Below are 25,928 nucleotides of genomic sequence, written 5' to 3' on the forward strand. Positions count from 1 at the left end.
AGCCACCCTCAAAGCATCGTTACCCATCGCTCCACAAAAGCCGCGGGGAACAAGGGGAACAACTACTTCAAGGTCTCAGAGCGAGTGACGTCACCGATTGATAGTGCGCACCCCTAACCCCTAACTAGCTAGCCATTTGACATCGGTTACATGTACACACACAGACACAGTGTCTGTATGTTGCATCTCGGCCAAGGCCACTTTAACTAACTACTGAATGGGCACAGAGAGAATCTCTGCAGAGTCTGGGTAAGATTGTTTGTAGTGAAATTATTATAGTGATCAAACCCTATAGTACAGCAGCTGATGATGCCTTTACCATAAACTATGTATGCTGAAATAAGCACAAATGAATATGAAATCAATATAACTTTCATAAATTTGAGGGATAATTTTACCTCAGGCTAGAGTACAGTGACAGACAAATTTACCCCTGTGTTTCTAGAAGTGCCATTTCTCATACTTTGTGAGTGGGGCTGCTGGGTAATAACTCGAGCTACTTGGAGTTGTATCGTTTTTGCTACTTCCTTCTATTCTACTGGGAATCAGAGAGAGACTCTGCTGCTATCAGAACAAAGTATCTCCACAGTCAGCCAGCCAGCCTGAGCAGGCCCTGGGTGTGTGTGTGTTTTGGTATCCCCAGAGTTGTCAGGCCGAGGGCCGCATCTTCATTTGGCCCGCTGGATGGTGACCTTGGCACCCCCTTCCTCAGCGCATCAGGACTGTGTAATGAAGACTTCAGGGTCAGTCAAACAAATTGTAATAAATTGCCGTGCAGTGACTGAAAAGCAGGAATTCTAATCCCCTTGCATATTTGTTGGCACATTCATTCTTATCAGCAGGTGGAGCAGAGGTGGATGTGACTGTGTAGAGTGGATGTGAGTGTGTAGTGGATGTGACTGTGTAGAGTGGAGGTGACTGTGTAGATTGGATGTGAGCGTGTAGAGTGGATGTGACTGTGTAGAGTGGATGTGACTGTGTAGAGTGGATGTGAGTGTGTAGAGTGGATGTGACTGTGTAGAGTGGATGTGACTGTGTAGAGTGGATGTGACTGCCTGTAGAGTGGATGTGACTGTGTAGAGTGGATGTGACTGCGTGTAGAGTGGATGTGACTGTGTAGAGTGGATGTGACTGCGTGTAGAGTGGATGTGACTGTGCAGAGTGGATGTGACTGCGTGTAGAGTGGATGTGACTGTGTAGAGTGGATGTGACTGTGTAGAGTGGATGTGACTGCGTGTAGAGTGGATGTGACTGCGTGTAGAGTGGATGTGACTGTGGTGAGTGGATGTGACTGCGTGTAGAGTGGATGTGAGTGTGTATAGTGGATGTGAGTGTGTAGAGTGGATGTGACTTTGTAGAGTGGATGTGACTGCGTGTAGAGTGGAAGTGACTGTGTAGAGTGGATGTGAGTGTGTAGAGTGGATGTGAGTGTGTAGAGTGGATGTGACTGTGTATAGTGGATGTGAGTGTGTAGAGTGGATGTGACTTTGTAGAGTGGATGTGACTGCGTGTAGAGTGGATGTGACTGTGTAGAGTGGAGGTGACTGCGTGTAGAGTGGATGTGACTGCGTTTAGAGTGGATGTGACTGTGTAGAGTGGATGTGAGTGTGTAGAGTAGATGTGACTGTGTAGAGTGGATGTGACTGTGTAGAGTGGATGTGAGTGTGTAGAGTGGATGTGACTGCGTATGTGACTGCGTAGAGTGGATGTGACTGGGTGTAGAGTGGATGTGACTGCGTGTAGAGTGGATGTGACTGTGTAGAGTGGATGTGACTGTGTAGAGTGGATGTGACTGTGCAGAGTGGATGTGACTGCGTGTAGAGCGGATGTGACTGCGTGTAGAGTGGATGTGAGTGTGTATAGTGGATATGAGTGTGTAGAGTGGATGTGATGATCTGCGTGTCCTGCGCGGGCCTGTTGCGCTGCCACCTCCTCGTTTCCTGCTCCACTCACAACAAGCTCTTTTAATAAAAACGTCAACATCAATATCTGAGGTGAAAGAAAAACTTTAAGAAAAACATTCCAAAGTTGTCCTTATTCTTCACATAAGGGAGTGACATTTAATAGTCCCCACAGGTCAAAAGAGGCTAACAAGGCTCCCAGCTGCTTAAATAAGATACCTCTATATTTTCAACATCCCTGGGCTGGGGTCTTTTGGGGTCTGCTGTACATCTGCCTTCAAGTGTCTGAGGCCAGGACAGAACCTGTGCTGAGATAGCCACGAGAAGACATTTTTATTTTCTTTATTTTTTTACCTTTATTTAACTAGGCAAGTCAGTTAAGAACAAATTCTTATTTTCAATCAGCCTAACAGTGGGTTAACAGCCTGTTCAGGGGCAGAACCACAGATTTGTACCTTGTCAGCTCAGGGGTTGGAACTTGCAACCTTCCGGTTACTAGGTCAAAGCGCTAACCACTAGGCTACCCTGCCGCCCCGGGTACACACTCTCAGAATGTTTTGTGTGTATTTTCTTCCGGTAGGGAGGTACACACTCTTGGAACTCGGATTTTAGACAAATACAAATTGTTTTGAAAGAAAAGGGAGTTTAATCTTGAATACGGTACATAAGATACTGTACAGTTTGTGTATAGTGTGTGTACTCTAAGGGATTTCAGAGTATCTAAATCAGCAGTCATGTCAATGTATAACCTTGTCCCTCACACACCCCTACCCACACAATGATACCCACACAACCCTACCCCTCACACAACCCTACCCACACAACCCTACCCTTCACACAACCCTACCCCTCACACAACCCCACCCACACAACCCTACCGCTCACACATCCCTACCCCTCACACAACCCTACCCACACAATGATACCCACACAACCCTACCCCTCACACAACCCTACCCCTCACACAACCCTACACCTCACACAAGCCTACCCACACAATGTATATGTATATGGAGTGGATCAGAGGGTAAGGCGTAAAGGGCAAACAATACTCCTCCTATATCTCCAGTCCTCTCTTTCTCTCTCTACCACTCCACATCCTTCCTTCCCTCTTCTCTAGTACAGTAATTAATACGGAGCGTTGGCCTTAGGCATTGCTGCCTTCTCCAACAAAATAGGCCTGCTTGCCACTGGCCACTAACTGATCCCTATCTCAGGAGTTTTAAATGATTCAAACATTTGCCCTTTGCTGTTCCTGTGGCAGGGCTAGCTGCCTCCCTCCTTCCCTCCTCCTCATCTCCTTTCCTCTCCTCCTCCTCCCTGTGCATTGCTCCAGGGTATGCTCCAGCCTCCCAACACACTGATTTAGTAAATGAACACACTGACTAGGCATTTTCATCACTGTTGTTACTCACTCTGATTCCTTTGTTATGGTCACAAGCGTGTTGCTTGAAGCTTAATTGCCAATTCAATGGAAATAGGAGCTTTTTGTTGTTGTTGAAGGATATATCCGAGTGGAAGTAAAAGTCCAATCTGAATAAGTAGAGCACACACCTACACACACACGCACAGCTCTGTGTGTACATAAAACACAGCCTGAGGTAAAATAGTGTGAGGGACCACACACTGACAGATCCACAGACAAGAGAACACCTAACTGAGGCACTATTCTCTTGTTAGAACCTGGAACAATAACAGGCAACTCTCCAAGTCCGCACAGGATACCAGGAGATGTATTTAAATGTAATTGGGTTGGTGTTCTCGTTCCCTTGGCACCAAGTGAAGCAAAATAAAGAGGGGGGAAATGTACTGCTGTGCCTCCAGATTTCCTGTGAGGAGGAGAGAGGGGGGGGGGGGGGGGGTCAACATGGCATTCCCCTGTTAACTCTGTGCCTCTAATGGCTGTTAACTAAAGAGGAGCTGGCATTGAGAGCGCCCGGTGCCTACAGTAAATACATTAATTACACAGCAGCAGCAGTAGCAGTAGCAGCTCAGGGCTAAACTATACTGGGCTGGACTGTGTTGTGCTGAGCTAGGCTGGGCTTTAAGTTGGGCAGGCATTGTGGGTCCTTAGCTGGATGCAGGGTCTCCTGAGAGCTGCTCTCTGCAATCCCCCAGCCTCATTAATTATGCAGAGAAGGTCCGTCTCCCATCAACTATGTGCTTTTATGCCTTTTATATCTGACATTATCTCTTAGTAGCTATTTCTTATATCCCATAATGAGTAGGTTATTACTTCAGACAGAGATAGAGGGGTGAGAGGAGAGAAAGTGGAGGGAGAGAGGATGGAGGGAGAGAGAGGGGAGGAATGGAGAGAGGATGGAGAAAGAGAGAGTGAGGGATAGAGAGAGAGAGATAGAGGGAGGGGAGAGAGAGAGGGAGGGAGAGAGAGAAGGGGAGATGAGGGAGAGGGTGAGAGAAGGAGAGATGAGGGAGAGAGAGAAATAATGAGAGATGAAGGAATGAGAGATGAAGGATGGAGAGAGAGAGAAGGAAAGATGAGGGAGGGAGGGAGGGAGGGAGGGAGGGAGGGAGGGAGGGAGGGAGGGAGGGAGGGAGGGAGGGAGGGAGGGAGGAGAGATTAGGGAGAGAGAGAAGAAGAGATGAGGGAGGGAGAGAGAGAGATGAGGGAAGGAGAAAGGGGCCAGGGAGAGAAGTGAGGTAATGGGGGATTGGATAGAGACAGAGGTCCATCCCAGCCCAGAGGTTGTTAACATTTAGCGTTTATACTATTATGACCCTGGTCAAATCAAATAACTTGTCAGGTTTCTGTCTGCTGTTTATCTGGGCCCTCCCCTGGGGTGCGGGGTGGCGGTGCCAATACATAAATAAATAGAGCATCAGCCCCCTGCTGACATATCTGAGACAGCACCTGACGCATCAGGAGAGGAGAGCGCCCTCTTCCTCTCTATCTCTGTCTTTCTCTGCTGCCCAATAAGATTGATTTGGAGAAGGAAGATCAAAGAGCCCTGAACGACAGCTATCAGGAAGATGGCGGGAAACAGATAGAGGAAGGGGAGAAGTAGAGAGAGAGGAGGGGAGAGGTAGAGAGAGAGGAGGGGAGAGATAGAGAGAGAGCGGAGGGGAGAGGAGGGGAGAGGTAGAGAGAGGAGGTGAGAGGTTGAGAGAGAGAGGTGGGGAGCGGTGTAGAGAGAGCAAGGGAGAGGTAGAGAGAGAGGAGGGGAGGGAGAGAGTGAGAGGAGGGGAGCGGTAGCGAGAGGGGAGGGGAGTGTGAGAGCTGTCAGTCAACCCCACAGGATTGGAGACTGAGCTAAGACTAGTGGGAGACTGCTGGGTGGAGCGCGCCATGGTGGCCTCCATTTATCTCTCTCTCTTTCTATTTCTCTCACTTGCTCTTTTCCAATCTCTGTTTCTCTTGGTTTTCTCTCTCTCTCTTTATGTATTCGTCTCTCTCTTTCTCCTTCCATGACTCTCTCTCCATCCCTCTCTTCCTCCTCCCTCTCTCGTCCCGTCTTGGTGAGGCCAAGAAGAGGGCCAAGCCCCATCAATCTCTCATCTAATAACAGTGGTAATGTTACACATAAATTGAAAGAAACGGGAAAATTATCTAATAAGTTATCTTATATGGGTTCCCCCTCCACCGAGCTTCAATCCCAAGGACATTGATGAAAAAGAGACAGAAGCCGGGGTAGAAACGACAGGCTGGCCGGAGGGAGAAATGGAAAAAGGGTGGGCAACGTGAAATATTTCCTACTATCGACCTTCTAGTCAGGGACATGCATAGATTTCTGTACCTAGAAGATAAGTGGCTTTGATAAAGTAGGTTAGCATTGATTAATCCATGAAAACTTGGGACTGCCGAGTTGAAGTTAATGAGTAAGGTTTCCTATTTTCTCTGCAATCTCTCACGTCGTTCATTTCACCAGCAGAGCCCAGAGACCCGGCAGGTAGGCACGCCTCCCAGTCCCTCGGTTAGCCCAGCCGCCTGTTATTTTATGGGAAGATGGCCAATCAATGAAGTTGACATTTGTTACTGTGAAAGATTCACAATGCAATTTCCGTCTAACGGTTGTATAGGACTCCTAAGGTGCATATATAGGAGGTTGAAAGGTCAGAGCTAATCTGTAAGGAATGCTGGGTATTTACCTACTGTGGCAAGAAAAAGTATGTGAACCCTTTGGAAATACCTGGATTTCTGCATAAATTGGTCATAACATTTGATCTGACCTTCATCTAGGTCACAACAATAGACAAACACATTCGGCTTAAACTAATAACACACAAACAATTAAACATTATCATGTCTTCATTGAACACACTTTGAAAACATTCACAGTGTAGGGTGGAAAAAGTATGTGAACCCTTGGATTTAATAACTGGTTGACCCTCCTTTGGCAGCAATAACTTTAACCAAATGTTTTCTGCAGTTGCGGATCAGACCTGCACAACGGTCTGGAGGAATTTGGACCATTCCTCTTTACAAAACTGTTTCAGTTTAGCAATATTCTTGGGATGTCTGGTGTGAACCGCTCTCTTGAGGTCATGCCATAGCATCTCAATCGGGTTGAGGTCAGGACTCTGACTGGGCAGTTCCAGAAGGCATATTTTATTCTGAAGAAGCCATTCTGTTGTTGATTTACTTCTGTGTTTTGGGTCAATGTCCTGTTGCATCACCTAACTTCTGTTGAGCTTCAATTGGAGGACAGATAGCCTAATATCCTCCTGCAAAATGTCTTGATAAACATGGGAATACATTTTTCCATCGATGATAGCAAGCTGTCCAGGCCCAGAGGCGACAAAGCAGCCCCAAACCATGATGCTCCCTCCACCATACTTTACAGTTGGGTGTGGTTTTGATGTTGCTGTGCTGTGCTTTTTTTTCTCCACACAGTGCTGTGTGTTCCTTCCAAACAACTCAACTGTAGTTTCATCTGTCCACAGAATATCTTGCCAGTAGTGCTGTGGAACAATGTTTTTTTTGGACAGCAGTGGCTTCTTCCGTGGAGTCCTCCCATAAACACCATTCTTGTTTAGTGTTGTACGTATCGTAGACTCATCAACAGAGATGTTAGCATTTTCCAGAGATTTCTGTAAGTCTTTAGCTAACACTCTAGGATTCTTCTTAACCTCATTGAGCATTCTGCGCTGTGCTCTTGCATCATCTTTGTAGGACGGCCACTCCTAGGGAAAGTAGCAACAGTGCTGAACATTCTCCAATATGTCTTGCCGTGAACTGATGAACATCAAGGATTTCAGAGATACTTTTGTGACCTTTTCTAGTTTTATGCTAGTCAACATTCTTAATCTTAGGTCTTCTGAGATCTCTTTTGTTTAAGGCATGGTTCACATCAGTCAATGCTTCTTCTAGCAAACTCAAATTTTGTGAGTGTTTGTTTTAGGGCAAGGCAGCTTTAACCAACATCTCCAATCTCGTCTCATTGATTGGACTCCAGGTTAGCTGACTCCTGACTCTAATTAGCTTTTGGAGAGGTCATTAGCCTAGGGGTTCACATACTTTATCCAACCTACACTGTGAACGTTTAAATTCTGTATTCAATATGGACAAGATAAAGCACACTATGTTTGTTTATTGTTGTGACGTAGATGAAGAGCAGATCAAATTTTATGACCAATTTATGCAGAAATCCAGGGGTTCACATACTTTTTCTTGCCGCTGTACACACCCAGGAATAAAATACACGATCTATACACATGCCATGGAGGTAATGGAGGAGCAATCACACGCACGCACTAACACACACACACAAGCACGCACGCACACACACGCTCACACACACACGCCAGCACGCACGCACGCACGCACACACACACACACACAAAGACACACACACATACACACACACACACAAACACACACACACACACACACACACACACACACACACACACACACACACACACACAAACACACACACACACACACACACACACACACACACACACACACACACAAAGACACGCACAAAGACACACACAAACACACACCCATCTCCCCTTGCAAAGTAATTTCCCTCCTATTCCAATAAACAGAGAACATCTTCTTGTCTCTTCTCCACATAACCAAGTTTTGTTACTTGCCATATTGAATATCATTCAGGGATAAGAAAATCCCGACATCTAGATTCCGGCTGAACAATCACCTTTGTATCATGTAACGATGGAAATAACAGGGTTTTAAATTCCCATCTGCATCATTTAATGCGGTATGACAGTCCTTTGAACTTACGCTATGGTGAAGGAATGGAAACAAAACAGCACATTGACTGTATGCATCAGTCACATTTAGCCCAACCTTGAGAAGGAACAGCACTTCCCCGGGCTGAAGCCAACCAGAGAGAGAAAGAGATAGAGAGAGACAGGCTGGATAGAAATACCTTTCTCACTTTCTCAGTACATCGCTCTCTTTCAGCAACACCTCTCTTTTGCTCTCACTTTCTCTCTTTCTGTTTTCTCCTGCTAATCCATCTCTCCACCCACTGCTCTCTCTCTGTCTATCTCACTCTCTTTCTCCCTCTCTCCGTCATAAACAGACAGTGCTCTGGAGCATCCTCTCTATCTCTTTCCCTGTTGTTCTCATCGTTACCAGCAGCTGTGTGTAGGAGGGAGCGGTAAATGTCCAAATATTTGGTAGCCGGCTGCACAGCCTATGTAACATTTTAACCTCTTTGGTTAAACAGGTTGGTACTCCACCGCCTTGACTGCAGGCATTATTCTCCTGAGAGCAAGAACACCAAATACATTAGACACGTTATTCTCCTGAGAGCAAGAACACCAAATGCATTAGCTACGTTATTATCCTGAGAGCAAGGGCACCAAATACACTAGACACGTTATTATCCTGAGAGCAAGGGCACCAAATACACTAGACACCTTATTATCCTGAGACCAAGGGCACCAAATACATTGGACACGTTATTATCCTGAGACCAAGGGCACCAAATACATTAGACATGTTAATATCCTGAGACCAAGGGCACCAAATACATTAGACATGTTAATATCCTGAGAGCAAGGGCACCAAATACATTAGACATGTTATTAGGACCAGTTTGTTTCAGGAGAGGACCAGGATGTTTCAGGAGAGGACCAGTTTGTTTCAGGAGAGGACCAGTTGGTTTCAGGAGAGGACCAGGATGTTACAGGAAGACCCCGTAGTGCCAGAGGGCCCTTAACAAGCCGTGTAAATCAGCACAGCATGGATAAATCTAATGGTACTGCAGAGGCCTGATATGCAGCACCGTAGTGTGCTGGCAGTCACAGGTACACAGACACATTCACAAATACACGTGTGTGTTTCGTCTCTCATTTAGAAATGTTACACAGTACATGCATATGCTAATGTAGGTACATCATGTACATATTGTAACTGTGTGGTTGTTTTTGTCTTGCTCGGCCCTAGACTCATCAATCCATACTTCACTAACAGTGATGGGAGTGTGTGTTTCCTTGTGTTAAAACACTCCCACACACACACATGTGCCAACACACAGACATAGTCTCTCTTTTATCACATACACACAAACACACACACCGCACAGACCCACAAGAGCCAACTTATCTTCCTAAACATGAAATGCATCTAGGCAGGGAACAGTCTCCATCAATAACCTCGGCAGTCAGTGGCTCCACCACACTTAACTTCTAATAGGTTTTAATATTTCCTCTTCCCCTCTGCAGATCTCTGATGATGAGGATGAAACATCTCCTCCCACTGCAGATCTCTGATGATGAGGATGAAACATCTCCTCCCTCTGCAGATCTCTGATGACGATGAGGATGGAACATCTCCTCCCACTGCAGATCTCTGATGATGAGGATGAAACATCTCCTCCCTCTGCAGATCTCTGATGATGAGGCTGAAACATCTCCTCCTTCCCCTGCAGCTCTCTGATGATGAGGCTGAAACATCTCCTCTTTCCCCTGCAGCTCTCTGATGATGAGGCTGAAACATCTCCTCCTTCCCCTGCAGCTCTCTGATGATGAGCCTGAAACATCTTCTCCTTCCCCTGCAGCTCTCTGATGATGAGCCTGAAACATCTCCTCCTTCCCCTGCAGCTCTCTGATGATGAGGCTGAAGCATCTCCTCCTTCACCTGCAGCTCTCTGATGATGAGGCTGAAACATCTCCTCCTTCCCCTGCAGCTCTCTGACGACGAGGCTGAGGAGATACAATACCATTACTAACACTACTGTTGTTGCTGATGGAAAAGCTCAGACAAAGAGGAAGAGACCCCTGTGTACCATCATCACCTGTCCCCCGTCTCCTTCAGACATGATCATCACAACAGCAGTACACTGCTGGGAGTCTCTGGTCTACACTCAAGTAGTTAGGAGAGAAAGCAGAGCCTGTGGTAATGTGAGGTTTCAGTGAGAAACCTAGGTCATGGAGTGTGAGTGTATGGGGTAAAAGTAAGGTGAGGGTATTGGGTGAGAATAGTGTGAGTGTATGGGGTAAGGGTACATGGTGAGCTTACTCAGACCTCAGTAAATCACAACCCTGCCGAAGCACTGACTTATATAGCTCACTGGACGGTGTGTGTGTGTTTATCTCTCTCTCAATCTTGTATTATACCAGTGTGTGTGTGTGTGTGTGTGTGTGTGTGTGTGTGTGTGTGTGTGTGTGTGTGTGTGTGTGTGTGTGTGTGTGTGTGTGTGTGTGTGTGTGTGTGTGTGTGTGTGTGTGTGTGTGTGTGTGTGTGTGTAGGTGTGTGTGTGTGTGTGTGTGTGTAGGAGTGTAGGTGTGTGGGTGTGTGTCTCTGTCCCCTGCAGCAGCGATACTGAAGGTCAGTGTGGTGGGTGAGTGGCTCTAGCAGGCCCTCTCTCTGACCCCCCAGCTCAGGCCCGGGGACAGGTAGCCATCCCTGTCACATCCCACTATAGCCCTCCCTGCAGCACCGCTCTTAGTCACCCTGAGCCCGCACACACACACACACACACACACACACACACACACACACACACACACACACACACACACACACACACACACACACACACACACACACACACACATCCCCCTGTCCCTCTTCCATCTGTGGGAAAGAAAACAAAGCATGTTCCTTCCCTTATGTGTTAACTTGGTGACCTTGTCCACATCCATTCAATCACTGAGGAAAAAGTACCATTACTCCAGACTCTCTGCTCCTCTCTTCTCTCTGACAGTCAGGGGGACAGGCCACACCTTTAGAGTCTCCCCCAGCTGTCCACTCTCATCTTAACTGCCGATGCATGGCACATGAAAAGGAGAGCACATTGCACAATTACTGCACAATTAATAACAAGGTGATATTTTATCAGGTCGGTGCTGCCACTGACAAACTGCAGATCGTTTGGCTCTGGTGTTGGGGTGTCAAAGAGAAGGACTCTTATTCTGATTTACTGGCTCCCTCAGCCGATTTGGAATTGTGTGTGTGTTTATGTTTGTGAGATTGTGTGTGTGTTTGTGAGATTATGCGTGTGTTTGTGAGATAATGTGTGTGTTTGTGAGATTATGTGTGTGTTTGTGTGTCAGAGATAACACCCCATGCCCCACATACACAATCCCCTGCACACACACACACCTTCCCACTGCCCCAACACAACCAGCAGAATCGCATTGGGATTTGAGGTGGAATTAAATGCAATAGATAAGCAAGAGTAAATAAATCAAGTGGAAACAGATGAACAACAGGAGAAGAATTGCGACTGAGGCTCACTAATAAATATTACAATACAATTTTCAATCTAATGCACAGAGGAGCCCTCTGTGCACCCCCCTCCTACCACACGCACCACACTGGCCAACAACACTGTAAACCAAAATAACTTCCATCATCGCCATAATCATCATCAACACCAACACCATCATCATAGTCATTACCATACTATTCATCATCTGGTGGACAAAGGGCAGGAGAGTCACCCAGCTGTGTGACCGTTATCCATCCACCCCTCGCTATCCTTCTGCGTCATCCCTTCTTTCCAGGGGGTTACAAGTCTTTATTAATTACTTTTGAAGTAGCAATTAATGCTGAATAATACATGAAGTACAGCTGTGCAAATGTGAATAAAGCCCATAATTAGGTGCTGAAGAGAAGGGGAAAGAGTGCTAGTGCATATTAATGATTTCATTAAGCTGCAGCGCAGGCATCGGAAAGGGGAACTTGGAAACTGCGCTTAGGTTCTGGAAGAAGAACAGCCCTAATAGAGTCTCAGCCCAGTGCCATGGGCTAATGGGGTTTCAGCCCGGTGCCATGGGCTAATGGAGTCCTAGCCCGGTGCCATGGGCTAATGTAGTCTCAGCCCGGTGGGCTAATGTAGTCTCAGCCCGGTGCCATGGGCTAACGGAGTCTCAACCGTGTGCCATGGGCTAATGGAGTCTCAGCCCGGTACCATGGGCTAATTTAGTCTCAGCCCGGTGCCATGGGCTAATAGAGTCTCAGCCCAGTACCATCGGTTAATTTAGTCTCAGCCCGGTGCCATGGGCTAATGGAGTCTCAGCCCGGTGCCATGGGGTAATGGAGTCTCAGCCCGGTGCATTGGCTAATTTAGTCTCAGCCAGCTGCCATGGGCTAATAGAGTCTCAGCCCGGTGCCATGGGCTAATGGAGTCTCAGCCCGGTGCCATGGACTAATTGAGTCTCAGCCCTGTGCCATGGGCTAATTTAGTCTCAGCCCGGTACATTGGCGAATTTAGTCTCAGCCCTGTGCCATGGGCTAACGGCGTCTCAGCACGGTGCCATGGGCTAATGGAGTCTCAGCCCAGTGCCGTGGGCTAATAGAGTCTCAGCACGGTGCCATGGGCTAATTTAGTCTAAGCCCGGTGCCATCGGCTAATTTAGTCTCAGCCCGATGCCATGGGCTAATGGAGTCTCAGCCCGGTGCCATGGGCTAATGGAGTCTCAGCCCGGTGCCATGAGCTAATTTAGTCTCAGCCCGGTGCCATGGGCTGATTTAGCCTCAGGCTGGTGCCAATGTCTAATGGAGTCTCAGCTCGCTGCCATGGGCTAATGGAGTCTCAGCCCGGTGCCATGGGCTAACAGAGTCTCAGCCCGGTGCCATGGGCTAATAGAGACTCAGCCCGGTACCATTGGCTAATAGGGTCTCAGCCCGGTACCATGGGCTAATAGGGTCTTAGCCCTGTGCCATGGGCTAACGGAGTCTCAGCCCGGTGCAATGGTATAATGGAGTCTCAACACGGTGCCATGGCCTAATTTTGTTTCAGCACGGTACCATGGGCTAATAGAGACTCAGCCCGGTGCAATGGGCTAATGGGGTCTCAGCCCAGTGCCATGAGCTAATAGAGTCTCAGCCCAGTGCCATGGGCTAATTTAGTCTCAGCACGGTACCATGGGCTAATGGAGTCTCAGCCCGGTGCCATGGGCTAATTTAGTCTCAGCCCAGTGCCATCGGCTAATAGAGACTCAGCCCGGTACCATGGGCTAATTTAGTCTCAACCCAGTGCCATGGGCTAATTTAGTCTCATCCCACTGCCATGGGCTAATTTAGTCTCAGCCCAGTATCACGGGCTAATGGAGTCTCAGCCCGGTGCCATGGGATAATGGAGTCTCAGCCCAGTACCACGGGCTAATGGAGTCTCAAACCAGTGCCATGGGCTAAAGGGGTTTCAGCCCAGTGCCATGGGCTAATGGAGTCTCAGCTCGGTACCATGGGCTAATGGAGTCTCAGCCTGGTGCCATGGGCTAATTTAGTCTCAGCCCGGTGCCATGGGCTAATGGAGTCTCAGCCCAGTACCACGGGCTAATGGAGTCTCAGCCCGTTGCCATTGGCTAATGGAGTCTCAGCCCGGTACCATGAGCTAATGGAGTCTCAGCCCGGTGCCATGGGCTAATTTAATCTCAGCACAGTGCCATGGGCTAATTTAGTCTCAGCCCGGTACCATGGGCTAATTTAGTCTCAGTCTGGTGTCATGGGCTAATTTAGTCTCAGCCGGTGACATGGGTTAATGGAGTCTCAGCCCAGTACCATGGGCTAATGGAGTCTCAGCCCGTGCCATGGGATAATGGGAGTCTCAGCCCAGTACCACGGGCTAATGGAGTCTCAGCCCGGTGCCATGGGCTAAAGGGGTTTCAGCGCAGTGCCATGGGCTAATAGAGTCTCAGCCCGGTGCCATGGACTAATTTAGTCTCAGCCCGGTACCACGGGCTAATGGAGTCTCAGCCCGGTGCCATGGGCTAATGGAGTCTCAGCCCGGTACCATGAGCTATTGGAGCCTCAGCCCGGTAAATGGGCTAATTTAATCTCAGCACAGTGCCATTGGCTAATTTAGTCTCAGCCAGGTACCATGGGCTAATGGAGTCTCAACCCGGTGCCATGGGCTAAATAAATCTCAGCCCGGTGCCATGGGCTAATTTAATCTCAGCTCGGTGCCATGGGCTAATGGATTCTCAGCCCAGTACCACGGGCTAATGGAGTCTCAGCCCGGTGCCATGGGCTAAAGGGGTTTCAGCACAGTGCGATGGGCTAATAGAGTCTCAGCACGGTGCCATGGACTAATTTAGTCTCAGCCCGGTACCACGGGCTAATGGAGTCTCAGCCCGGTGCCATGGGCTAATGGAGTCTCAGTCTGGTGGTACCGCCCAGTACTATGGGCTAATGGATTCTCTGCCTGTTGCCATGGGCTAATGGAGTCTCAGCCCAGTGCCATGGGCTAACGGGGTTTCAGCCCTGTGCCATGGGCTAATAGAGTCTCAGCCCGGTGCCATAGGCTAAAATAGTCTCAGCCCGTTGCCATGGGCCACTGGAGTCTCATTCCGGTGCCATGGGCAAATTTAGTCTCAGCCCGGTGCCATGGGCTAATAGAGTCTCAGCCCTGTGCCATGGGCTATTAGAGTCTCAGCCCGGAGCAATGGGCTAATTTAGTCTCAGCCCGGTACCATGAGCTAATGGAGTCTCAGCCCGGTGCCATGGGCTAATTTAGTCTCAGCCCGGTGCCATCGGCTAATAGAGTCTCAGTCTGGTAGTACCGCCCAGTACTATGGGCTAATTGAGTCTCAGCCCGGTGCCATGGGCTAATGGAGTCTCAGCCCAGTGCCATGGGCTAACGGGGTTTCAGCCCAGTGCCATGGGCTAATAGAGTCTCAGCCCGGTGCCATAGGCTAAAATAGTCTCAGCCCGTTGCCATGAGCCAATGGAGTCTAAGCCCGGTGCCATGGGCTAATTTAGTCTCAGCCCGGTGCCATGGGCTAATAGAGTCTCAGCCCTGTGCCATGGGCTATTAGAGGCTCAGCCCGGAGCAATGGGCTAATTTAGTCTCAGTCTGGTGCCATGGTCTAATGGAGTCTCAGTTTGCTGCCATGGACTAATTTAGTCTCAGCCCGGTACCATGGGCTAATGGAGTCTCAGCCCGGTACCATGGGCTAATGGAGTCTCAGCCTGGTGCCATGGGCTAATTTAGTCTCAGCCCGGTACCACGGGCTAATGGAGTCTCAGCCCGGTGCCATGGGCTAATGGAGTCTCAGCCCGGTGCCATGAGCTAATGGAGTCTCAGCCCGGTGCCATGGGCTAATTTAATCTCAGCCAGGTACCATGGGCTAATGGAGTCTCAGCCCGGTGCCATGGGCTAATTTAGTCTCAGCCCGGTGCCATCGGCTAATAGAGTCTCAGTCTGGTAGTACCGCCCAGTACTATGGGCTAATTGAGTCTCAGCCCGGTGCCATGGGCTAATGGAGTCTCAGCCCAGTGCCATGGGCTAACGGGGTTTCAGCCCAGTGCCATGGGCTAATAGAGTCTCAGCCCAGTGCCATAGGCTAAAATAGTCTCAGCCCGGTGCCATGGGCCAATGGAGTCTCAGCCCGGTGCCATGGGCTAATTTAGTCTCAGCCCGGTGCCATGGGCTATTAGAGGCTCAGCCCGGAGCAATGGGCTAATTTAGTCTCAGCCTGGTGCCATGGTCTAATGGAGTCTCAGCTCGCTGCCATGGGCTAATGGAGTCTCAGCCCGGTGCCATGGGCTAACAGAGTCTCAGCCCGGTACCATTGGCTAATAGGGTCTCAGCCCGGTACCATGGGCTAATAGGGTCTTAGCCCTGTGCCATGGGCTAATTTAGTTTCAGCACGGTACCATGGGCTAATGGAGTCTCAGCCCGGTGCCATGGGCTAATTTAGTCTCAGCCCGGTGCCATCGGCTAATAGAGTCTCAGTCTGGTAGTACCGCCCAGTACTATGGGCTAATTGAGTCTCAGCCCGGTGCAATGGTATAATGGAGTCTCAACACGGTGCCATGGGCTAATTTTGTTTCAGCACGGTACCATGGGCTAATAGAGACTCAGCCCGGTGCCATGGGCTAATGGGGTCTCAGCCCAGTGCCATGAGCTAATAGAGTCTCAGCCCAGTGCCATGGGCTAATTTAGTCTCAGCACGGTACCATGGGCTAATGCAGTCTCAGCCCGGTACCATGGGCTAATGGAGTCTCAGCCTGGTGCCATGGGCTAATTTAGTCTCAGCCCGGTGCCATGGGCTAATGGAGTCTCAGCCCAGTACCACGGGCTAATGGAGTCTCAGCCCGTTGCCATGGGCTAATGGAGTCTCAGCCCGGTTCCATGAGCTAATGGAGTCTCAGCCCGGTGCCATGGGCTAATTTAATCTCAGCCAGGTACCATGGGCTAATGGAGTCTCATCCCGGTGCCATGGGCTAATGGGGTTTCAGCCCAGTGCCATGGGCTAATAGAGTCTCAGCCCAGTGCCATGGATTATTTTAGTCTCAGCCCGGTACCATGGGCTAATGGAGTCTCAGCCCGGTACCATGGGCTAATTTAGTCTCAGTCTGGTGTCATGGGCTAATTTAGTCTCAGCCGGTGACATGGGTTAATGGAGTCTCAGCCCAGTACCACGGGCTAATGGAGTCTCAGCCCTGTGCCACGGGCTAATTTAATCTCAGCCCAGTGCCATGGGCTAATGGAGTCTCAGCCCGGTGCCATGGGCTAATGGAGTCTCAGCCCGGTGCCATGGGATAATTTAGTCTCAGCCCGGTGCCATGGGCTAATTTAGTCTCAGCCCGGTGCCATGGACTAATGGAGTGTCAGCCCGGTGCCATGGACTAATGGAGCCTCCATGCGCGGCTGCAGAGGGGATGTCAGCACACTGGGGATTAGTACTCCATTTGAAAGTCTCTTTTTGGCCCATCTTAAGTAGTGCACAAAGCTGAAGAGATCTGCTGAGACAATTCCTCACACTGCTAATCGATCCATAACTGTTCTGTGTTTTAGCACAGTAAGTGCTAGCAGGCAGCAGCACTCCTAGTATCTCTCTCCTAGAGCATGGAGAGTCATAGAGAGTGGGTTCACACACACACACACACACACACACACACACACACACACACACACACACACACTCGCCACACCGCTCTGTACCGCTCTGCACTACACTCCTGGGCATCACAACACTAAGTGTGTAAAGCCCAAAAATGGAAATTAGTCTATTTTACGGGCAGCATTCAAGGCCACACCTGGAGCTTGGCGGGCGCCCGGGTCCCCTGTGCTCTGATTTATTAGCGATGCTCGCACTAGGAGGCTGGGCTCTAACTCTAACACTACGTCACACACACACACACACACACACACACACACACACACACACACACACACACACACACACACACACGCACACACACACACACACACTCAGGGGACTGACGAGGCTCCAGGCCTGCAGATCAGACCTGCCACTGTCTATCAGCTTGATTAAGACAGTCGGGCTCCATATTGAAATGGCAAGGACATAATCCCCCCCCCCCCCCCCCCCCCCACACACACACACACACACACACACATACCCCTCGCTCCTTCTTGAATCTCAGTAATAAAAATACAGTCTGTCTCCCCACTTCCTTCCATATCACCCCCCTCTTTCCCCTTCTCTCACCCCCACTTTCTCTCACTCTCTCTCTCTTCCCCTCTCTCAACCCCTCTCTCCCAACCCCCATCTCTCTGTCTCTCAGCCACTCTCTCGCTCCTCTCTTTAACAGCTGCTCTCTCTTTATTATCTTGTTCCTTCTCTCCGTCTGCCCTTTCTCTCTAATCCTCCGACTGGCGTTCACATTCACACACTATTCCCTCCAGAACTGTCTGGTTTTGTCTGACAAGCTTTAAGTTATTGGTTTGGGGCCTGGACTTATTTCTTTCTTTATTTAGTCTATTGGTTATTGTATTCTCGACAAATTTCAGCCAGCTGTATAATGAGAAGGATTTGGAGTGGTGTTCCCAGATGGAGATGCCTATGCAGCATAACAGTATGCTCAACTACACACCCCTCTTATTATTACTGACAACTGTTTTTTATTTTCCTACTGTATGTATGCATTTGTAAGGAGTTGTAAGTGCATTCATGAGGCCACTTAACACTTACTAAGGCCATTCTTCAAATATACTACAACTGATGTGCCCTCTTTCATCAGAAGTATTGTTGATTGTCTTCTAATTTCATCCCTGTTTGGCTGTACGGTAGACCTCCTGGCCTGGCATCACTGTGCTAATAGAGTGCTTCAGACCTACTCAGCTAATGGAAGTCCAGCAGTGACAGTATTTGGTGGTTTCCAATAATGTGGTGTAGCATAGGAAAATGAACAGGCTTTCTGATGGCCTGGTGTCAGCAGCCACACATTGAGCAGCCCACATGCCTCTGTGCTAATTGTGCAAATTAAGTGCACCCTGCCTGACCCAAACACAGGGCCCTGCCTCCTGACTCCATGATGCTTTGATAGACCTGAGTTATAGCCTGCTCTGTGCGTGTGGGGGAGGAAGAGAGAGAGAGAGAGAGAGAGAGAGAGAGGGAGAGAGAGAGAGACAGAGAAATGCTGTAGATGGCAGGAAAGTAGTTTAGAAACCTAACAAAAAACAAATAGGCAACAACAAATGTAAACCCTTTTAGACAACTTCCTGGACAAAACATTTCACTGTAATAGTGAAGGTGTAAACTTGGCAGTAGAAGGCCTTGACAGGATACAAACAATGACAAATGGTTTGATGAAGAATGCAAAAACCTAAGAAAGAACTTGAGAAACCTATCCAACCAAAAACATAGAGACCCAGAAACCCTGAGCCGACGCTTTCACTCTGGCGAATCACTAATACAATACAGAAATTTACTACAGAAAAAGAAGGAACAGCACGTCAGAAATCAGCTCGATGTAATTGAAGAATCCATAGAATCTAACCACATCTGGGATAATTGGAACACACAAAACAAACAACAACACGAAGAGTTATCTATCCATAATGGAGATGTATGGATAAACCACTTTTTGGCATATAACAAAGAACAAACAGCAAAAGCATATACATGTTCAATTACAAATTACATTGAATTAACTACAGGACAAAATACAAACTCTCCAACCCAAAAAGGTCTGTGATGTTGATGGTATCCTAAATGAATTTATAAAATATACAGACCACAAATTCTAATTGGCTAACTCCTTAACATCATTCTAATAACTATAATAACTATCGTGGGATATGTGTCAACAGCAACCTTGGAAAAATCCTATGCATTATCATTAACTGCAGACTCATACATTTCCTCAGTGAAAACGATGTATTGAGCAAATGTCAAATAGTTTTTTTTACCAAATTACCATTTGACAGATCACGTATTCACCCTGCACACCCTAATTGACAAACAAACCAAAACAAATTGGCATGAGGGTCTGCTATACAAAATGATGGAAAGCGGTGTTGGGGGAAAACCATATGACATTATAAAATCTATGTACACACGTGTGCAGTTAAACTTAGAAAAAAACAAATTTCTTTCCACGGGGCTGTGGGTTGAGACAAAGATGCAGCTTGAGCCCCACTCTCTTCAACATATATATCAACAAATTGGCGAGGCCAGTAGAACAGTCTGCAGCACCCAGCCTCACCCTACTGGAATCTGAAGTCAAATGTCTACTGTTTGCTAATGATTTGGTGCTTCTATCCCCAACCAAGGAGGGCCTACAGCAGCACCTAGATCTTCTGCACAGATTCTATCAGACCTGGACCCTGACAGTAAATCTCAGTAGGACAAATATAATGGTGTTCCAAAAATTTCAATTTGCCAGTACCATAAATACAAATTCTATCTAGACACCGTTGTACTAGAGCACATAAAAAAATATACCTACCTCAGCAGAAACATCAGTACCACAGGTAACTTCCACAAAGCTGTGAACAATCTGAGAGACAAGGCAAGAAGGGCCTTCTATGCCATCAAAAGGAACATCAAATTCGACATACCAATTAGGATCTGGATAAAAATAGATCAATCATTTATAGAACCCATTTCCCTTTATGGTTGTGGGGTCTGGGGTCTGCTCACAAACAAAGAATTCAGAAAATGGGACAAACACCAAATTGAGACTCTGCATGAAGAATTCAACAAATGCATGCACATTAGACTGATCCCCGCTAATGATCCAAATCCTGAAAAGAGACGTTAAATTCTACAACCACCTAAAAGGAAGCCATTTCCAAACCTTCCATAACAAAGCCATCACCTACAGAAAGATTAACCTAGAGAAGAGTCCCTTAAGCAAGCTGGTCCTGGGTCTCTGTTCACAAACAGAAACAGACCCCACAGAGCCCCAGGACCGCAAAAGCAACACAATCAGACCCAACCAAATCATGAGAAAACCAAAAGATAATTACTTGACACGTTGGAAAGAATTTACCAAAAAACAGAGCAAACTGGAGTCCTATTTGGGCTTAAACAGAGAGTACACAGTGGCAGAATACCTGACTATGTACAGACTCAGTGGTCATAGCCTTGCTGTTGAGAAAGACTACCAAAGGCAGACCTGGCTCTCAAGAGAAGACAGGCTATGTGCACACTGCCCACAAAATGAGGGGCCAAATGAATGACCATATTATAGACATATTTCCCTCAGAATACCCAGACCCACAAAAAATTCAAAAACAAATCCAATGTTGATAAACTCCCATATCTACTGGGTGAAATTCCACAGTGTGCCATCACAGCAGCAAGCTTTGTGAGCTGTTGCCACAAGAAAAGGGCAACCAGTGAAGAACAAACACCATTGTAAATACAACCCATATTTATGTTTATTTATTTTCACTTTTGTACTTTAAGTACAGTATTTGCACATTGTTATAATACTGTACATAGCCATAATATGATATTTTAAATGTCTCTATTCCTTTGAAACATTTGTGAGTGTAATGTTTACTGTCCATTTGTTATTGTTTATTTCACTTTTGTTTATTATCTATTTCACTTGCTTTGGCAATGTTTTTTTTTTTTTTTTTTTTTTTTTTTTTTCTCCAAGATCGCATAGCAGTTCAGACGTCTTTTGTCCTCGTCTTGTCGTGTCCTGTATATATATATATTTACAACTTTTTTCATATACATTTTATTTTTATTTTCCATCAACTCATCTTCTAAACACTCTCCTGCAACCAGCCTCACCAATTTATATTTATAAAAAAGTATTATTTACCTCAGATCTGCAATCCTTCAGGAAGCTAGCCAGAAACTCCAGGAGGCTGGCCAGAAACTAGCCAGAAGCTAGCCAGGAGCTAGCCCAGAAGCTAATCCAGAAGCTAATCAGAAGCTAACCACGGTTTGTGGTCATCGGCTGTCCTTTAGCTCGAAAATCTATCGAAAATCTAACGCCAGTTTTGTACGGCGCAGCGCGGCTCGGAACGGAACATACCGGACCAATTTTTCTCTCCATGTCCCTGGATTTCAACTGCTCTCTGGACATTCATACCCGGATCTCACAGCTAGCTAGCTGCTATCCGTGTGACAGTCGGCTTTCGTCGATTCCGGAGCAAACATCGATTGTTCCGGTGCTAGCCAGCTCCGTCAATCACTCCTGAGTTCCATCATTCACTCCTGGGCTGCAGTCACCTATCCGGACCCGTTTCACTGCCTACGCGGAGCCCCACCGGGCCTTCACAACCGGACTGCCGACGTTATCTACCTGAATGAGATCCGGCTGGCTCCTCTGTCGCGACGTTACCTGAACGCCCATCTGCGGCCCGCTAACCGTTAGCTGTCTTACCGGCTGCTATCTGAATAGACAATCGGACAATTTATTTATTTTTATTATGTTTTCTTCTCGGGCCTCTATAACTATATCTATTGTTCTTATTTTTGTTGTTGTTGTGTGATTTGGATTAATCCCCTCTACCACACGGAACCCTACTAATCTACTGACCGAACGCAAGAGGTGGCTAACAACAGACCTCCATCCTATGCTAGCTTGCTACCGGTTGGCCTGGCTAGCTGTCTAAATCGCCGTGACCCTAAACCAACCTCTCCACTCACTGGACCCTTTTGATCTCTCGACTAAGCATGCCTCTCCTTAATGTCAATATGTCTTGTCCATTGCTGTTCTGGTTAGTGTTTATTGGCTTATTTCACTGTAGAGCCTCTAGTCCTGCTCACTATACCTTATCCAACCTATTAGTTCCACCACCCACACATGCAATGACATCTCCTGGTTTCAATGATGTTTCTAGAGACAATATCTCTCTCTCCATCACTCAATACCTAGGTTTACCTCCACTGTATTCACATCCTACCTTACCTTTGTCTGTACATTATACCTTGATGCTATTTTATCGCCCCCAGAAACCTCCTTTTACTCTCTGTTCCAGACGTTCTAGACGACCAATTCTTATTGCTTTTAGTCGCACCCTTATTCTACTCTTCCTATGTTCCTCTGGCGATGTAGAGGTGAATCCAGGCCCTGCAGTGCCTAGCTCCACTCCTATTCCCCAGGCGCTCTCTTTTGACGACTTCTGTAACCGTAATAGCCTTGGTTTCATGCATGTTAACATTAGAAGCCTCCTCCCTAAGTTTGTTCTATTCACTGCTTTAGCACACTCTGCCAACCCGGATGTTCTAGCTGTGTCTGAATCCTGGCTTAGGAAGACCACCAAAAATTCAGACATTTTAATTCCAAACTACAACATTTTCAGACAAGATAGAACTGCCAAAGGGGGCGGTGTTGCAATCTACTGCAAAGATAGCCTGCAGAGTTCTGTCCTATTATCCAGGTCTGTACCCAAACAATTTGAACTTCTACTTTTAAAAATCCACCTCTCTAAAAACAAGTCTCTCACCGTTGCCGCCTGCTATAGACCACCCTCTGCCCCCAGCTGTGCTCTGGACACCATATGTGAACTGATTGCCCCCCATCTATCTTCAGAGCTCGTGCTGCTAGGCGACCTAAACTGGAACATGCTTAACACCCCAGCCATCCTACAATCTAAACTTGATGCCCTCAATCTCACACAAATTATCAATGAACCTACCAGGTACCTCCCCAAAGCCTTAAACATGGGCACCCTCATAGATATCATCCTAACCAACTTCCCCTCTAAATACACCTCTGCTGTCTTCAACCAAGATCTCAGCGATCACTGCCTCATTGCCTGCATCCGTAATGGGTCAGCGGTCAAACGACCTCCTCTCATCACTGTAAAACGCTCCCTGAAACACTTCAGCGAGCAGGCCTTTCTAATCGACCTGGCCGGGGTATCCTGGAAGGATATTGACCTCATCCCGTCAGTAGAGGATGCCTGGATATTTTTTAAAAATGCCTTCCTAACCATCTTAAATAAACATGCCCCATTCAAGAAATTTAGAACCAGGAACAGATATAGCCCTTGGTTCTCCCCAGACCTGACTGCCCTTAATCAACACAAAAATGTCCTATGGCGTTCTGCATTAGCATCGAACAGCCCCCGTGATATGCAGCTGTTCAGGGAAGCTAGAAACCATTATACACAGGCAGTTAGAAAAGCCAAGGCTAGCTTTTTCAAGCAGAAATTTGCTTCTTGCAACACTAACTCAAAAAAGTTCTGGGACACTGTAAAGTCCATGGAGAATAAGAACACCTCCTCCCAGCTGCCCACTGCACTGAAGATAGGAAACACTGTCACCACTGATAAATCCACCATAATTGAAAATTTCAATAAGCATTTTTCTACTGCTGGCCATGCTTTCCACCTGGCTACTCCTACCCCTGTCAACAGCACTGCACCCCCAACAGCAACTCGCCCAAGCCTTCCCCATTTCTCCTTCTCCCAAATCCATTCAGCTGATGTTCTGAAAGAGCTGCAAAATCTGGACCCCTACAAATCAGCCGGGCTAGACAATCTGGACCCTTTCTTTCTAAAATTATCTGCCGAAATTGTTGCCACCCCTATTACTAGCCTGTTCAACCTCTCTTTCGTGTCGTCTGAGATTCCCAAAGATTGGAAAGCAGCTGCGGTCATCCCCCTCTTCAAAGGGGGGGACACTCTTGACCCAAACTGCTACAGACCTATATCTATCCTACCATGCCTTTCTAAGGTCTTCGAAAGCCAAGTCAACAAACAGATTACCGACCATTTTGAATCTCACCATACCTTCTCTGCTATGCAATCTGGTTTCAGAGCTGGTCATGGGTGCACCTCAGCCACGCTCAAGGTCCTAAACGATATCTTAACCGCCATCGATAAGAAACATTACTGTGCAGCCGTATTCATTGATCTGGCCAAGGCTTTCGACTCTGTCAATCACCACATCCTCATCGGCAGACTCAACAGCCTTGGTTTCTCAAATGATTGCCTCGCCTGGTTCACCAACTACTTCTCTGATAGAGTTCAGTGTGTCAAATCTGAGGGTCTGTTGTCCGGACCTCTGGCAGTCTCTATGGGGGTGCCACAGGGTTCAATTCTTGGACCGACTCTCTTCTCTGTATACATCAATGAGGTCGCTCTTGCTGCTGGTGAGTCTCTGATCCACCTCTACGCAGACGACACCATTCTGTATACTTCCGGCCCTTCTTTGGACACTGTGTTAACAACCCTCCAGGCAAGCTTCAATGCCATACAACTCTCCTTCCGTGGCCTCCAATTGCTCTTAAATACAAGTAAAACTAAATGCATGCTCTTCAACCGATCACTACCTGCACCTACCCGCCTGTCCAACATCACTACTCTGGACGGCTCTGACTTAGAATACGTGGACAACTACAAATACTTAGGTGTCTGGTTAGACTGTAAACTCTCCTTCCAGACCCATATCAAACATCTCCAATCCAAAGTTAAATCTAGAATTGGCTTCCTATTTCGCAACAAAGCATCCTTCACTCATGCTGCCAAACATACCCTTGTAAAACTGACCATCCTACCAATCCTCGACTTTGGCGATGTAATTTACAAAATAGCCTCCAATACCCTACTCAACAAATTGGATGCAGTCTATCACAGTGCAATCCGTTTTGTCACCAAAGCCCCATATACTACCCACCATTGCGACCTGTACGCTCTCGTTGGCTGGCCCTCGCTTCATACTCGTCGCCAAACCCACTGGCTCCATGTCATCTACAAGACCCTGCTAGGTAAAGTCCCCCCTTATCTCAGCTCGCTGGTCACCATAGCATCTCCCACCTGTAGCACACGCTCCAGCAGGTATATCTCTCTAGTCACCCCCAAAACCAATTCTTTCTTTGGCCGTCTCTCTTTCCAGTTCTCTGCTGCCAATGACTGGAACGAACTACAAAAATCTCTGAAACTGGAAACACTTATCTCCCTCACTAGCTTTAAGCACCAACTGTCAGAGCAGCTCACAGATTACTGCACCTGTACATAGCCCACCTATAATTTAGCCCTATCAACTACCTCTTTCCCAACTGTATTTAATTTATTTATTTATTTTGCTCCTTTGCACCCCATTATTTTTTTATTTCTACTTTGCACATTCTTCCATTGCAAAACTACCATTCCAGTGTTTTACTTGCTATATTGTATTTACCTTGCCACCAAGGCCTTTTTTGCCTTTACCTCCCTTCTCACCTCATTTGCTCACATTGTATATAGACTTGTTTATACTTTATTATTGACTGTATGTTTGTTTTACTCCATGTGTAACTCTGTGTTGTTGTATCTGTCAAACTGCTTTGCTTTATCTTGGCCAGGTCGCAATTGTAAATGAGAACTTGTTCTCAACTTGCCTACCTGGTTAAATAAAGGTAAAATAAAAAAAATAAAAAAAATAAAAAATGTGAACATTCAGTATGCTTCCCATGCCAATAAATCCCGTTGAATTTAA

General features: G+C 47.2%; 1 protein-coding gene across 14 annotated transcripts in view; it reads right to left on the reverse strand.

Annotated features, from left to right (window-relative positions):
- LOC110521425 (CUGBP Elav-like family member 5) overlaps positions 1-25,928 on the reverse strand; it is a 358,349-nt gene that overhangs the window by 205,494 nt on the left and 126,927 nt on the right. The window lies entirely within an intron of this gene.

The sequence above is a fragment of the Oncorhynchus mykiss genome, chromosome 4, assembly GCF_057628025.1.
Source record: "Oncorhynchus mykiss isolate SJ-2025 chromosome 4, ASM5762802v1, whole genome shotgun sequence".
In the NCBI taxonomy this organism is placed as follows: domain Eukaryota; kingdom Metazoa; phylum Chordata; class Actinopteri; order Salmoniformes; family Salmonidae; genus Oncorhynchus; species Oncorhynchus mykiss.